The sequence below is a fragment of the Alosa sapidissima genome, chromosome 12 (genome assembly GCF_018492685.1).
Source record: "Alosa sapidissima isolate fAloSap1 chromosome 12, fAloSap1.pri, whole genome shotgun sequence".
Lineage (NCBI taxonomy): Eukaryota > Metazoa > Chordata > Actinopteri > Clupeiformes > Clupeidae > Alosa > Alosa sapidissima.
In genome coordinates, this window is record NC_055968.1 from 25,178,538 (window position 1) to 25,194,125 (window position 15,588).

General features: G+C 42.6%; 1 long non-coding RNA gene across 1 annotated transcript; it reads left to right on the forward strand.

Annotated features, from left to right (window-relative positions):
* Positions 1–625: 625 nt before the first annotated feature.
* On the forward strand, positions 626–6,082 carry LOC121678443. Its single transcript, XR_006021236.1, has 2 exons — positions 626–992; positions 4,767–6,082. It is a non-coding gene; the product is annotated as an uncharacterized LOC121678443 (long non-coding RNA).
* Positions 6,083–15,588: the final 9,506 nt, after the last annotated feature.

Sequence of the window (15,588 nt, forward strand, 5' to 3'; positions counted from 1 at the left end):
AAAGGTATGAATTATTAAAAGTTATTTCTATAATGAATGTAAGACTAATACCCACCTGCATTTAGCATTCCCACGTAGTTTAAGTATAGGTTTTGCAACCCTATGTGGTGTATGCTCAACTGATAAGACACAATACAATACACAATACACTGGGACAAATATGCATTAGGAATGGTCAGTAGTCAGAAGCAGAAACAGCCAAAGCAAGACAGTGGCCCTTTAAGGGATAAAACAGAAAGAGACTCCAAAAGAGGGAGTGTGAGAAGGTGTGTACGTGTACAGTCAGACAGACTGAGAGAGCGAGAAAGAGAGAGAGGGAGAGAAAGAGGGGGAAGAAGAGATAGAGAATGCATTAGGCACTAAGACTCATTCCTCTTTGGCTAAAGGCTAATGCAATTGCTACAATAAAGCAGTCTCAACGGAGCCTGGAAAAAAACAGGGGGGGGGGGGGGGGGGGTTAAAGAGGGTGGGGTGAGGGAGGAGAGAGAGAGAGAAGGCAGCACTGATTGCAAGTCTCAAATGGAAAGTGGATCTCCCGGGACTGCCAGTTAAAAGTCTCTCTCTCTCTCTCTCTCTCTCTCTCTCTCTCTCTCTCTCTCTCTCTCTCTCTCTCTTCTTTCCTTTTACTTCTCTCTCTCTCCCTTCCCTTTTCTGCCTGAGCGGATTGTGGAGGAGCCTGTGCCTTGTCTGGAATTATTCATCAGTTTGAGATAGACACCAGGATAGCATTCAGCCTACGGAGAGTGTTCACACCACACCTGACCCCTCTCTCTCTCTTTCTCTCTCCCTCCTTCGCTTGATGCCAGGCAGGGGAGGCAACGGAGAAGGGCGATCCGAACGGCGCTCCCATCCCCACACAACAAACGGAATAGTGGTGGATGGGAACATTACGCATTTCTCATGGAATCTGAAGGCGTGAACTGAACTCTGCCTCACTGTTCATATCCTCATTTGAACTTGGCGCAGTGTGGTATCAGCACGTAAAATCTACGGTGAGTGATGTGTTCCCTGTTTCAGCAGTCTATCTCTTTCTTCTGTGTCTGTTTCACAAACTACTAGACAGTAAGTACAACTTTGCAGAGTGTGTCTGTTATTTTGTGCCCAGAGTGGTTGTTTCCTTTCTGGACACTTCTGATGAAGTTTCACTCTCAGGTGGCCGTCTGAAAAACATGCCTGAAATGTCAATAACATTTTCACAGACTTGTTTTGAGTTACAGACTTCGTCTGCTTTACAGAGGGAGTAGGGCAAAGAGAGGGGCAAATTATCTTAGTCTTGTTTATAATGAGGCCATGACAAAAATGTTGACAATGTCTAATTTTAGTTAGATGAGGGAGATAATATCTTGCATACAGATCTAACACCTCTAAACTGAATTTCTCTTAAACTGTGAATTTTGAAATTCTGAACATTCCTCTGAGATCTTTGCAAAGAAAAACATACATTTGGCTAATTACTTTAATGTAAGCTGAAAGGCATTAGTTGTAAACCAAAGATCCTAGCAATTAGCAAAATGACTGGTGTCATCTTACGCTTTTTGTGGTTCTTCTGGAATGGCCTCAGCAGCATCGCAACATGTTTTTTTCAGGTTAATTTGAGCTGACATCCTGATTCTCCATGCCAGCCTCTCTATCAGAGCCCACATGGGAGGTGCCAGTAAGGCTGCAACACAATCGTCAGTCTTAATGACATGATTACCGCAAAAATGATTGTCACCGAGACAAATGCGTGGGCAACACTGACGCCATATCTGCAGCCTATCCATAGCTGGATACAAAGGCCTAACCATCTGTAATATGTTTGATGTCGAAATAAAACAGGCACTTAGCATAATTTGGTGAATCAAACCTGTTTACACTGAAGGCAGTGGAAGGACATGACCGCCCCGTGTAATATAATTCATGAATGAGATGTACTCCTGGCTTTACGGTGCAGCCGTATGACTTAGAGGTTAGAATGTGATAATATGGATGGGTATCTCAGGCGCAGCAGCTGGAGACATCTGGGAGACAGATTGCATGTTTGATTTGGGCGGGTATGTCCCAGGCTGTGGGCCATGATTGATACTGTGTATATATAAACAATTTGGGGTTTCAAGTATGTATGGAAGTGTTTTTCTATCATGAACTACATTGAATGTTGATATATGGTTGTTTTTTTGTCAGATTGCTAAAAAGAATTAGGCCCTGTTTACAAAACAACACTCGTGGGAGAAAACAACAAAATATTTCATCAAAAGTGCCTTTCGTTTAGATGGCAACAGCGTTTTTTGGGGCTTAAAAACTAAAAAAAGTGAAACCGCCCATCAAGAGTGGAAATCTTAAAAACGCTCCACCGTCGCATTCCTGTCTAAAGGGTAAAAACGCAAAAGTCTGCACTTGGTGGTGTTGTGTAGCAGTGCTTCACACTACCACCTAGCCCACTGGCGTGCATACTACATCGAATTTCACACACATTTGCGTCACCGCATGCACACAGATTTCCCCCTAAAAACGCTTGTTTAAACGCGGAATAATAAGTGAGAACGCAACACCACTTTTGCATTTTCTCTTCAGATCGTTTCCGTCTAAACATAGCCTTAGTCTTTGATTAATGTGTCACAGTGCTGTGTTGTGAGCTATCATTTCACATATTGAATGAGCACTAGTCAAGTTACGAGCACTTCTTGGGCAGGATTGAGACAGGCAGCTTGTAGACTTCTCTCCTTAGACTCTTCTGGACAATTAACAAACAAAACTCAGTGTGCGAAGATGTGCATTTATCTTATAGTATTCCATTAACACTGTAATTCCTCCTAAGCACATTTCTACAACAAAACATCACACCCAAAGCATAAAGAAATTAATGCGTCATAGTGTAGTAGTGCACTTTCCAAACTCCAGTTTAAAAAAGCAGTATTTCAGTTGATATTCAGACCTTGTCTCTGACCCTCTGCATGTGCCCAACACTATGAGTCACCCCCTATTCATTTCAAAGCGGGCTGGTGCCGTGAGTAGGGCTCTCACACTGATGTGAGATTGCAGCAGAAGGCGCCCACTGAGGCTGACCTTTCCATGTGTTGACCATTTGCTGACCATTGTGAGGTAAACATATTCTGATAGCTAATCGCTGTGCCTCAACAATAAAAACAAAAACAATGCTTGAACATTCTATTTGGTTCCCAATCTACTTCCTCTGCATTAAGATAACATATGGAATGTTAAAAAGGAAGTCTTGTGGGGCCAACTATGATGCTGATAATGGAACTCTCTTGAAAGGGTCCATAAAGTTGGATCATGTAACTGAAATGGGGCATGGCAAAGGGGGCGATGAATTGGATGTGAAACTGACACAGGGGCTCGTAGATCTCAGGGACCTGTGAGCATCTGCTTTGTAAACAAATGACTTGGCCCACGATTTGCAAATGTGGTTTCAGCCTATGGAGGGGAAAAAATCTCGTAGTGAGGCATGAATTCTTTTTATTGGCTGAATCGTGGCTGGCTTTCGTGAAAAAAAAAACTGCTTCCCGACCCAGAAGTAAAGTGCCGGCCCTCTTAATTTGCCTTACCACATAGGTAAATTGAATGTGCGAAGGTATGGAAATAGGCCTGTCCCAAGCTCATCCAGAAATCTCAAGCTGTGTGCAGATATTGTTTAATGTTAATTTCTACTGTGCTCTCCGAACATACATTAAGGCTGCATTGTATGTACAGTATGTTGCATGCAAAAGTTCATAATGGTATGACTGGCTATTCTGCTCACATGGCAGGATTTATGTCTCCATGGACCAAGGCAACATTTTTAACATAGTTCACTCCCGTAATTTGTCTTCATCTAATGCTTTGCTGGCATTCCACAGACGTGCTTCCTGCTGCTGCTTCCTTGTGGTAGCGTGAGATGCTCACATGTTCGTCTCAGTGCATGATAAACACAGTATGAATTCACGATTCCTTTGGGAAAGAGGGGCTTAAATATTAACACAAACTGAGACATACATTTCCCCTTCTGGAAAAATTCTGCACCAGAGACAGTGCCAGTTAAAAGTACACTGTTATATACCTTGGAGGATTTCAGCAATTTCCTGCAGAATGCCAGCAAGGGCTGCTTGTTGTGTGAAAAACAATGCATGCATGGTCTTCAGCCGTGAAGTGCATTGTTCAGCTCTAAATTTGATTTAGTCTGCGTTTACCTTGCACAAAGTCTTCTCATCTCTCAAGCTGCAGCTCATTCACTACTTTCCGTGAACAATCACAGCATTTTGTGGTAACCGGCAGGGTGGCCTTGGAATTTTCCAAAGAAGGAAAATAGCTAGCTGTGATAAACATAGCACTTTTCAGCTGAGTGCAATGGTGTTCGATCTGAAAACGTTTTCCTTCTTCCCGCCATCTCTTGCTCTGATCTGTTAACATCATTGTGGCAGTTAGGCGACAAAGACGTCTTTTACACCTCCGCAGTAGGAATTGGCAGCAGAATTCTGAAATGCCAATCTTCGAAAGAACTCGCACAACAGTTCAGTCCATCACTACGGTCCTAAAATAGGATTCTACGAACACTTAGACATCACATAGTAATGTGAGAAACTGCAAAAGCTCATTCTGACCTGGAGAGTATGCCATTACCCACTGGAGTCTCATGCAATGTCATTGATTTATTTCTGTAAGTCGATCAAGAAGGAGGATAATATTTATATCCATGCTCCAGTGGTGCTAAATCTTTGCATGGGCTGAATATCTCTGTTTTTCATGAGGTGTAGGTTAAGATGATGTTTTTCCTCTCTCTTTCACCATAGGGTGAGAGCAGCCACAGGTCACAGCTGGACTGCAGCTGGGGAAGCATCTGGTGCCGCCAGTCTGGCGATGATGGGGAGGGTTCCTGGCACCGTGATTTGGTGGACAAACATAAACAAAAATCACATTGCCAGGGATTTCCACCCCTTCATTGCTTTCCAGGTGTGTGTGAGAGGAGGACACTCACTGTTGGCATCGACGTGTCCTTCTCCCCGAGGCACATCGCCACACACCCCTCGGACTCTCTTGGACGTCGGAGCAAGTGGCATGACGAGGACAAAAAGGTTGCGCTGCTCTAAATGAATATGGAGAAGGTCACACATTTGGAGATTCGAAAGATACCAGGCTGAAGCTACGGTCCTATAAACCCAAGCCCAAATAGATCTGTCAGCTGCCAAACACGCTTATTTGCATTATATGAGAATTGAATTTTACAGATGTGAGATTTGGGTAAATAACAAAATTTAATCCGTAGGAGTACAGAATGACTGTGAAAAAGGTCTGGTATTTCTCAGCGACGGGTACTCCTCACTAGATTTACTATTGAATGAGCGCAAGCTATTATGCTGTGCAGCATAGTGTGGAGTTTATGGAACAGGCAGCAAAGATTGTGATGAGTGCGCAATGCCTTCCCTCCATTCACAAAATATTACTTTAGCCAGCTCCACATCACCACCCACAACCCATCCACAATCACACTCAACTGTACAGCATAAGCAGCCGATCTGTGCATTACAGCTGGTGTAACACTCTCTCCCCAGTATCTCTATAGGTCACAATACATCCTATAACATCACTTGCTAAAGGCACAGAGCTTAGCTGATTGGTGAGCATTGATCCCTAAAACATACTGTTCACAGTGGCTAAGTTCAGTGCCTGAAGTGAAATAGTTGATAGGATGTTAAGAGGCCCAGCTGGAGAGCCGTTCGCCTCATTGTAAAAGAAGAAGGCAGAGTTAATCACAGGGCTGCATGAAGCCCACTCACTGATGTGGGCTCGGCGTCAGCAGCGGCGGGCCGCGCACATTTCTTATAAAGACCCAAGGAATGCTCTGCAAATGTCAAGCCAGTTGCGGCATGCAGTGGGCCCGTCCCCTTCAGTCAGTGCCCAGCCTTGAACGAGGCCATTCATTTATGGGGATAAAAAAGGACACGCCCCACTTTTCCTTTCTGGAGTGTGCATGGCATTCTCTGACTAATGGATCAAGCTTGATGCACAGCAGCTTCATTTTGTGATGGAGTTGCCTATTTCTGCTGCACCACCAGTCGCACAAAGACAGTTCAAGACAGAATAAACATGCGTATGTTTTGTATGCACACCCTGCCTTTTCCCTGCCCATCTCTGTCTCTGTGAAAGCCTCTCTGAATCATTTTGTTGTCATTACCTCACCTAGCAATACCACCCTGCATTTTTGTACACGCATGACGCATCCCATTTAATGTTTCAAAAATAATTGTTCAGCAGCCTGTACAAAGGGCCTTTGGTTCACTTGCCTCTGTTTTTCATCCTGAGCTCAGAGGGCTGTGTGTGAATCCACCGTGAACCGGGTTATGACCTTCTGTGCCTACTGAACTGGTATCAGTGTGTCCTCAAAATACTGGCTCAGTTCAGCAGGAACAGGAGTGCGGCCCACTGCTTCCACATCAGTCCCGCCACTCATCACCGGCCGGAGTGCCGCACGACCACTGCAAGCAGCCGCAGAAAGGTCAGCCGAGTTCAGCTATTTGCTTGGCTGAGGGCCAGCGAGGTTCAAATCAAATCGTAATTGGCTGCTCCGATCTGAGCATTCCATTTGGCGGTTATAACCCCTAGACATAAAGGACAGTTCTTATAGACACGGCCCTGATAAGAACATGAATATTTGAATTGAATATTTGATTAGGTGTGTGTCGGGGACTCAGAGCTGGGATGTGGGCTGTGATGATTTAGCTGCAAACTTCTTCACAAGGCCTTTTTAAGATCACATCAGTAGTTTTATGAGAGCACAAACAGGCGTGATTTGAGAGACATCTCAGACCTAGCAAGGAACTGAAGGTCTTTGTGGTCTTTGTGGAATAATCCTTTGGTCAATGTTTGCATAATTGTTCTTCACCCAATTTTCAAAAAACTGGAATGTCTGCAATGTGACCTCATGTTTTTATGATAAAGATTATGTCAAATTACTGGTGGTGAACTTCAGATAAACTTTTCTTGAATTGACTCTCGTCCAATTTTCTCTCAGTACAATTTTCTTGAGTAAAACAAAACATTTTAAATTTGCAGTGTATCAGTGTTGTCAAATTAATTCCCCCCAGGTATATTCAATTAAGTAAGAGTCATGAATATTACCATCTATGGTCATATTTCACATTACTTCTTTCATACTTTCTGCCGTGTATTTATTTTCTTCTCTTCTCTCTCTTAATTGCGCTGTTACAATTCACTGCATGCTCAGTTGGCTTGGCTCATCATCTGTCTCATCTGCTATAAGTGCATCTGCCAGCCTCTACTTTTCACAAGACAATTGGAGACTTTCAGGTGATTCGGATGATTTGATTCGATCCAGAAAAGAGGGACAAGAACAATAAGTCCACTTTTGTACCTTTTGGGCCAGATTTATGGTTTGGTTAAAATCCCTTTCATGCAGTAACTTTCTAGTGTCTGTTTCACATTTCACCACTGGAGAGGGGAACAATGAAGTCACTTCTGGTGGTTTAAGTGAAAGCCCAAGGTTACTTCATACCCACATCACTCCCTCAAGCTCACTAGCATATTAGATCAGTCAGAGAGGAAAGTTCAAAGGATATCAGACATCTTCAGCTCAGCCATCAGTTTCATGCTTTGTGATAATCTTCAGTCCCTCTTTCAATTTAAATGTGCACCATCCTAATCTATCTTTTATGCTATGTGTGTGTGTGTGTTCAGCTCTGCTGTCCACCTCTTGAAGCCTGCTGGTTTACAATCTGAAAGTGCTGTCTTCATTTGCACATTTTAAGCTGTACTGCTGGTCTCAAGCTCCATACCTCCCTTATCCTTCTCCCGGTCTTGCACATCACTCCTACTTCCTTGCACTAGACCTGCACCAGACCTGCCTCCTCCAGCCATTTGCATTTAAGCCCTCTGACTCCAATATTGACTCATCAACAAGCCTCATCTCCTGAGTTCCAGCCCCACCCACCCCCAGTCTCCAGCCCTCCACACCTCTGTGTCAACAGGTCAACAGCTGCTGGGAAGTGGGAACGGCTACCAACATTAACAGCTCTCATGAAGGTTATCATGTCAACACAAGGCTGAGTCCGCCTCATTTGCCAGCTACCTCCCTCCTTTTGAGCTCTTCATGTTAGCACCAGTGCTGACCCCACCCATCTGGATTCTGGCCACTGTTTCCCACTTTTGCTTGCCAGCAACGGTTCTACCATCCTATTTTGTTTGTCCTCTTGCAGACATCACTGGCAGCAGGCTGTTCTTTTCATCACAAGACGACCCAAAGATGACAGAACAGTGACGGGGAGCACTCATCAGTGCTGCCATCATCAGCTTCAGGTCTTCTCTGCCCTCTGCCCTTCCTGAGAACAGCCTCTATCTGCAACATCACTTCTCTGAAGAAACCGTGACAGATGGTTCTAACCTGTCTCTTATCTTCTCGTGTCCATCTCCTCTCTTTCACCCCCCCATTTCCTCCCATAACGACCACATCATTGTACCACCCACCCTTTCCATCTACCAGTAACCGCAGTCTTACCACTCCCTCCCTGCTGTCTGCACCAGTGGCTTCATCACCTTTGCCTCCCTACCACCTGTGAACCATTGCTGTCCTGACTTACCCTTTCCCCATTTCATGTCTTCATGATGCTCTACAGATTGACCTGGAGGAACTTTATAATTATATTAAGCTCTGAGCCGACAGGCATATGAGTGCTTTTGACTTTGCTGTATTTTTCCATTCCAGTATGTGAACTTTTGTATTTTCATTGTTCTTGAAAACAGATTAATTAAATATTAAACTGATCCTTGGCTAGTGTTATTCTTCCTCGTCTTTTCACTCAGTCGTGTTAGTTGAATGAGTTTAAAAATATGTGCACTAAGTTCATTCACTTGTCTCTACAAGCAGCTGAGTCATGCTCTGAAACAACTTTTTGTGGTCCCATTCATCCACAGCATAGGCTATTCAAGCCCTACATTCATGCAAGCCATTCAGTCTAAGTTTTCCATCTTGGGCTGTTTCTCATATTAACCTCATTGTTTTCTAAGGTACACTGTGCAAGTCTTCACCTTAATATAACCTTTATGAAGCCAATTTGATGGTAAACAAACTTGTAGGGGAATCGTTCACCTAGCATAGCCATACAGCATAGCTGTCAAGTCACTAACAAGAGAACCGGCCATGCAACTTCAAGAATAGACCTGAAGCCATCTCGCAAGAATTGTGAAACATTACCTTGTTAGTAGATATAGCTCTTTGGAGATAGTTTTTGCCTGTTGTTAATCCTTCGCCTCCACAACAAAAGCATGTTCATTGTACACGGGGAACAAACCACGAGAAGTAGGCTAGTTACAATGGCAGAGTAAAATATAGATATATCGTGACTCTAGGGGGAACTCCAAAATACCTGGAACTGCATAATATAGGCTACCTTTAAGGTCTTTCTTTGAGATTCTGTAACATCGCAAGTGCTATAGCCTACCATTCATATTAATTGAGCATATGAAGTAATATTATGGTTGTCATCAAAGATGGGCAGTAGGCTACTGTATGCTATGAATTTGAAATACGTATTTCAAATACAAAATAATATTTTGTAATTTGTATTTTATTTGGTTGAAGAAAATGGCTTCATATTTTGTATCAAAATACTTTATAGGTGTGTATTTTATAGCCTACTACAACTAGAGTTGCTGTGATAAGAATATTGAACTTCAGGAAGATGATCCAGTGCAAGATAAGGTGGTTGCTCACACACACAATACACTCAAGTTTCTTTAGAACTTTAGTCATCAATTTCTTGAGAACACATGGAATGTGTTTGCCCTGCAGCATTGCTCAAAAAGTTGCGCCAAGTATTGCCTAAAGCAACACGATGAAAAATTCATATTTATGCCTCTTGACATTGACCATTTAGGGACCGTTCGTTATTTATAAACGGGGTCACCGGAGGGATTTTGAGTGCTTCAATCAAAAGTTGCATGACCCTCCCCTGCCTGCAAGAAAATGATCAACGACCCTCGAGCAGCCTTTTCAAAAAAGACATGACCCTCCCTGGCCAATTGTCGATACCTTCCACCCACGTTATAAAGCGCTATGTAGCCTAAACACATCGACTTTAACTGTCGTTCTAAACCCACCCTCTGCTTTCTGATCTTACACATCACACTTCACCAAGATGATGGCCATCTCTAGGCTTCCTCAGTCATTGTAAAGTTGCCGAAGCTGAACATTATCCAAAACTCAATTTCTCAGACGAGCGTCAATTTGGGAGCTTACTACACTCCTTCCTTCTCAAATGACTTGAAAAGGCCGTTTGCACAATTTCACAAATAATCACAGGGACCGAAAAATACCTAACATGCCAACTTTTTCCGGGTTTAGGCCTATCATTTTAACTTTTCCCCGCTGTCTTGCCGTTTTAATATTTTCCCGTAGAATATCCCATATTACTGTAATACTCTCATAACATTAGTCCTGCATTCTGGCCTGTTTCTGTGTTGTCCTGTTGTTACCCCTTGCCCTTCCAGAGAAACAGATGTATTCAAATCATCGTTTTGCTTGCTTGAATGCGAACTCAGAGTGATGTTAACCTACAGGCCTATTTAAGTTAACGACGTGGTTGTCGTGAAAGCACGATTCATTGGCGCTTGCAGTGTTCGGCCGTAGGCTATGTCTACGTGCGCACCTGCCAGGCTAAGAGCCAAAGAAATCCCCCTGTATATTCACTCCATGTTGGTCTACCATAACTTACCAACTCTACACTGTAGACCATAAACTGGCTATTTATATGACCAATGTATTTGTTCAACTTTATGAAACAGAATTACGCACTGCTACTTGGAACGTAACACATTTTTGTTGGCAGGAGAGAGAATGACAGCGATTAACAAATTGCACTTGTTGCTGGTTACCAATAAATATGGCCTACTATATATTTTTTTGCAAACAACAAAAACAGAAAGGATGGAGACAGCAATGCTAGAGATGGGCAGGAACAAGGTCAATTGGTAGAAATGCTTGTCAAAACGTTAGGACCTGGATGTGTGGATGAATGAAGCACAAGTATGCTTTATAAGCATGCACACTGTTTAAAGTTAGGCTAGGCTACACGGTAAACTACAAGTAAACCAAAGTTAAATTTAGGTTTTTTAGGGCTGGATAAAGTTGACCAAATGGATATAGGCTGTTAGGCGTGAAATAAAGTAGGCTACTTTGTTGCTCCAACCCTTCCAACGTTAATGGAGACGGATGTTAGACGGATGTTGACATTTTCCGTATTTTGCGTGAGAAACCCGGGAAATCTCCCTTATTTTCATTGTTCAATGTTGACAGAGCTATGGAACGAAAGAGAACGTTATGGCGACAGAAATCAACAATCAAACAAGCCACTTTGATTTTTTGCTGTTTTCATTAATACAAAAGATGGGTGACCCCCCCCCCCCTCCTAGACAAAAAAAAGTTAGGTGACCCTCCCCTCAACAAAGAATAAAAAGACATGACCCTCCCCTATTTTCCTCCGGTGACCCTGTTTATAAATAACGAACGGTCCCTTAGTGCTTACACGGTACCCTAGTTAAAAACTAATTAAAAGGGTCATCATCCTTCCTGATCAACGGCATTCCACAGTGCAATATCAAGCAATCTGGGCATGCATTTACAATGTCAGAGACTTGTCTCCATTTTGTTAGCCTGGCTAACGCCACCACTTCTCAATGAGACGTGGTCTGGGAACCAAACGTTCATTTTCTCGTATTTGAAAAAAAATGCCCAGATCTGTTTATTGGGTGCCACGGATGTCTATCAAATGCGTCTGTGCATAGCTCATCATCGTCTTGCGTGATGCACGTTACTTTTGCCACTTGTATCGCGGGGAGCCAATCACATCTGTGTATCTGATAAAGGCGGACCAAAGGCGAGCTAAACAGATGACAGTCGTAGTGTTATCCAATTGCGTCGAAGTCCGGAATCAGTCAGTAAACATTGGTCGTATAGTCTAATCCAATTGCGTGCAGTGAGATTTTCAAATGCACGCTTGGTGTCGCCCCTCGAGTTGGGCCATTACATTACTCGGGGCCAGACCCTTAATCTTTCTAGATTACCAGGGTCTGGAATCTCCAGGCTACTGATAGAGTATTTAGGCTATGAGATGTAACAGGCAGGTCAGCATAGTTGATCTGTTGACATTTGTAGGTTTATGACACGCCTTGTAGGCCGAGAAAAGCTGAGAATGATCAATTCAGAACACCCTAGCAATATGCTAGATATAGCATATCGGGTCTTGAAATATTAACAGGAATCCATATAAATTGAATAATCATGTTATTTTATCCAATATTAGTTGTACAGATGTATAGTCCATCTTATACACACCAATTGAATTGAAATAGTAATTGCAAAGATTTATATATTTGTGTATTCCATATTTAGTGTAGTCATTCCATATCAGAACCCCTGAAGTACAATTCAAATGCAAGCATGAAACGTATTACTTTTCATTTCACTTTTCATAACCAAAATTATGTTTCTACACAAAGGGGTTCATAGACAGTAGGCATTTGATTGTCAGTATGCATTTTGGATAACCAAGTACTATAGTGAGTTTCCATGAGCATACCTTGGCAAATAATGGTCTAAAGTACTCATATTGTCATTCTAGAACTAGAGGGCTGAAATGTGGTGAGTTCATAGATGCTTGTTATCCGGCAGAAAGAAAAAAACTATATTATAGTCTCTGTAACTCTGTGTCAGTACATCACACAGTTCTTCTGATTGTTTTCCAAGAAACTACAGTGTCTGAGCTTTCCAAAGAGGTCAAGCATTTGATTATAGACCAAACTAGGTGGGAACAGTGGCCTCTGAAGCAGGCGCTGTGCAATTTCAGGCAAAACCTGGAAATTGGTATTGAGAATTAAGCTGCTAACTCAAGTCACTAAGGTCAGTGAATATATAAGGACTAGTTTCTGATTGTGCCACATTAATACATCTGTTTACCACAAGTCAACTCCTTCAAACATTGAAAAATATGATATCTGTTGAGCAAATGCTTCCCTTGCTCAAACGGTTCCAGGAAGGTAATAAGATAAAGGAGAGGGACTTCAGACCAGTTCCTTATTTTAGTTTCCATAGCAATGTCAGACCGCCCTTCTTGTTCTCCTTGATGCTGACCAGACTGCGTGATGTGGCTGTTTTATGTTGTTGTTATGTTGATTGTCTTTTGTTGTCCACATCACTCTTCAATCAGGGTCTTTCTGGTCCAGGCCATGGCTGTGGGCAGCCTTTATAATTAAATTAAGCTAAGCAATACCATCTGTGCAATAAAACAACAAAGCTGTGTGAAGGGATCACTATGGCCTCTGTCCTCTGTTGGCTATCCCAGGTCACATCATGACAAAGCTCCACAGTAGAGACCAATCCAGTTTTTACTTTAGGTGTGTCTTTGTTTCAGATTTACCTGTTAATCCTGTACTAAGTGAACTTCTTAGTGACCAATTATATGTGTTTTTACTTGGAATATACCGCTGTCACAATGATATTTTGAAATTTTACATTATCTATTGATACTTGCAGCAGAAAGCAGAAGTAGATTTCACACTCAGATTTATACAGCTGATCTGTGCTCTGTTGTTATTCAGGTAGGTCTGTGCACTAACATAATATCCTAATGTCCACTGAGAAAACAATTTACTAAATTTTTCATTTACTTGAAACAATCAAGATATTCAGTGTACAAAGAACCTCTATATCACTGTGACCTCTTTTTGATTTCCTGAGAGAAACGTTTTAGTTCATGATTGTTAAAGTAACATATATACCATGTCAAGGGCTGCTTCAAGGTACATGTAAACTTTTCACAATGAAATACCATTTACAAAATCATACCATTCCAAAAATATTCTGTCATTATTTCTATGTATTCCCTTTTAGAAAAAAATCACGCGTGTGATATAAAGCCTTGTGAGTCTTGTGATATGTGATCACAGAAAAAGTGTGTCTGTGGTGTCAGTGGTTATTCAATCACTGTATACCACATTTATACATACTGTTCGCTCTGTAGCTGGAGGAGCCAAACAGCAGTACAGCTTGTACTGACTGCCAAACAGCAGTACATGTCAAACTGACTGCCTGGAACCGCCAGACCTGGCGAGCTGGGGACTGTCCGCACTCAGACAGTACATCACTATCTGGTGCTACACACCTGGAGGCTATGCACAGTAATTAAAGAGGGCACAGCTGTGTCTGCACGCAACAGCTATTAACCCACTGCACCTCAAAAAAACAACAAGATAGAAATAGGTGTGAGAGGGTGGGGAACATTTTCCAATGGATCAGCTTTTGACACATTAAATATCATATTTTATATAACCAGTGGCCAAGCCCTCAACAAGAACTTTTTGCTGGTGGAATTTGCTGGTTGTCCCCCCCCCGACATGAGTTGGGCTGTTGACAGAGTTCAAGATGAGAGGTTTATCTACTTTAACAGTCAAAAATGTAGCCTGTGTGTGCTGTGTGGAACACATTGAAGTCTGTGCTAGCAACCACTTGTTTGCATGACAAACAGTCTACACACAGACAGCCTGTTTTTGAAGAGTCTCATTAATGCTTTATGCGGAAAATATGCAATGTGATTTAATGCAATTTTCTGTTTGGCTTTGTGAACTTTTGGCACAAGATGTTATGCATGTTTGATCCTTCAAAAACGCTCTGGATTATGAATACGTTCCTTGAAGAGAAGAATATTGCATTAACCCTGCACACTCTCCATAGTAACGCTTTGCTCCGAGAGAAAAACCTTGAGGAGCAGATTTGAATCACCTCCATCTCAACTATTCTGACCTCCATCTGGAAACAAAAAAGAGGCATATGAATAAAGGCAATAAATCATGTCTCCATGCTAGGGCAAATCAATCACATGGAGAGAGAGGTGGGGGGGGGGGGTGAGTTTCTGCTGCCTGTTCTCACACCTCATCTGGCGCCAAACAGCAGCGCTGGTGTGGTGTGGCCCGGCTGGAGCAGGGTGCACCCTGTCACCCGTATCATGAGACATCCCTTTCATCTGCAGCAGGGATTTTTCATTGTCTCCCCTCATCGATTATCCATGGTGCTGCCCGGTGAGTGATCCATCAGAGTGATTTATGACAGCTGTTTCGCCCACAGCTCGACCTCACAGGCCATGTGACTGTTCAAGAAATGGCCACGAGGTGGGACCATGATTGGAGAAGAACCTGGGAAATTGAGAACAGTGGTAACCCCTCAGAACCCTTCAGTTTGTGTAGATGTTGGTGTAATGATCTTCTTCTCATGTCTTCTTCTAGACGCACTGTCACCAATTGCCACAATGTAAGATTATCATCCCCCTTAGGATGTGACATTGTTGTACTTTACATCTCTTTACATTAGTTAATAACAACACCTTGCTGAGAGGAGTGACACTAATGAAGTCAAAGTACTCCTAACTTGTATATAAGCATACCAGCAAATAGACTGCTTTGCAACCGAAGATGAAAAGCATTAGTGGGAGGCCAAACGCTCAAGTAGGCTATAAGCTAGTCTGTTTGCTCCAGGCATGACTATCTCAAGGGCAGGGGACATAAATACCATTGCTGAGTTTATGCAAAGCATGCAGTGTTTTGGGGACTTTG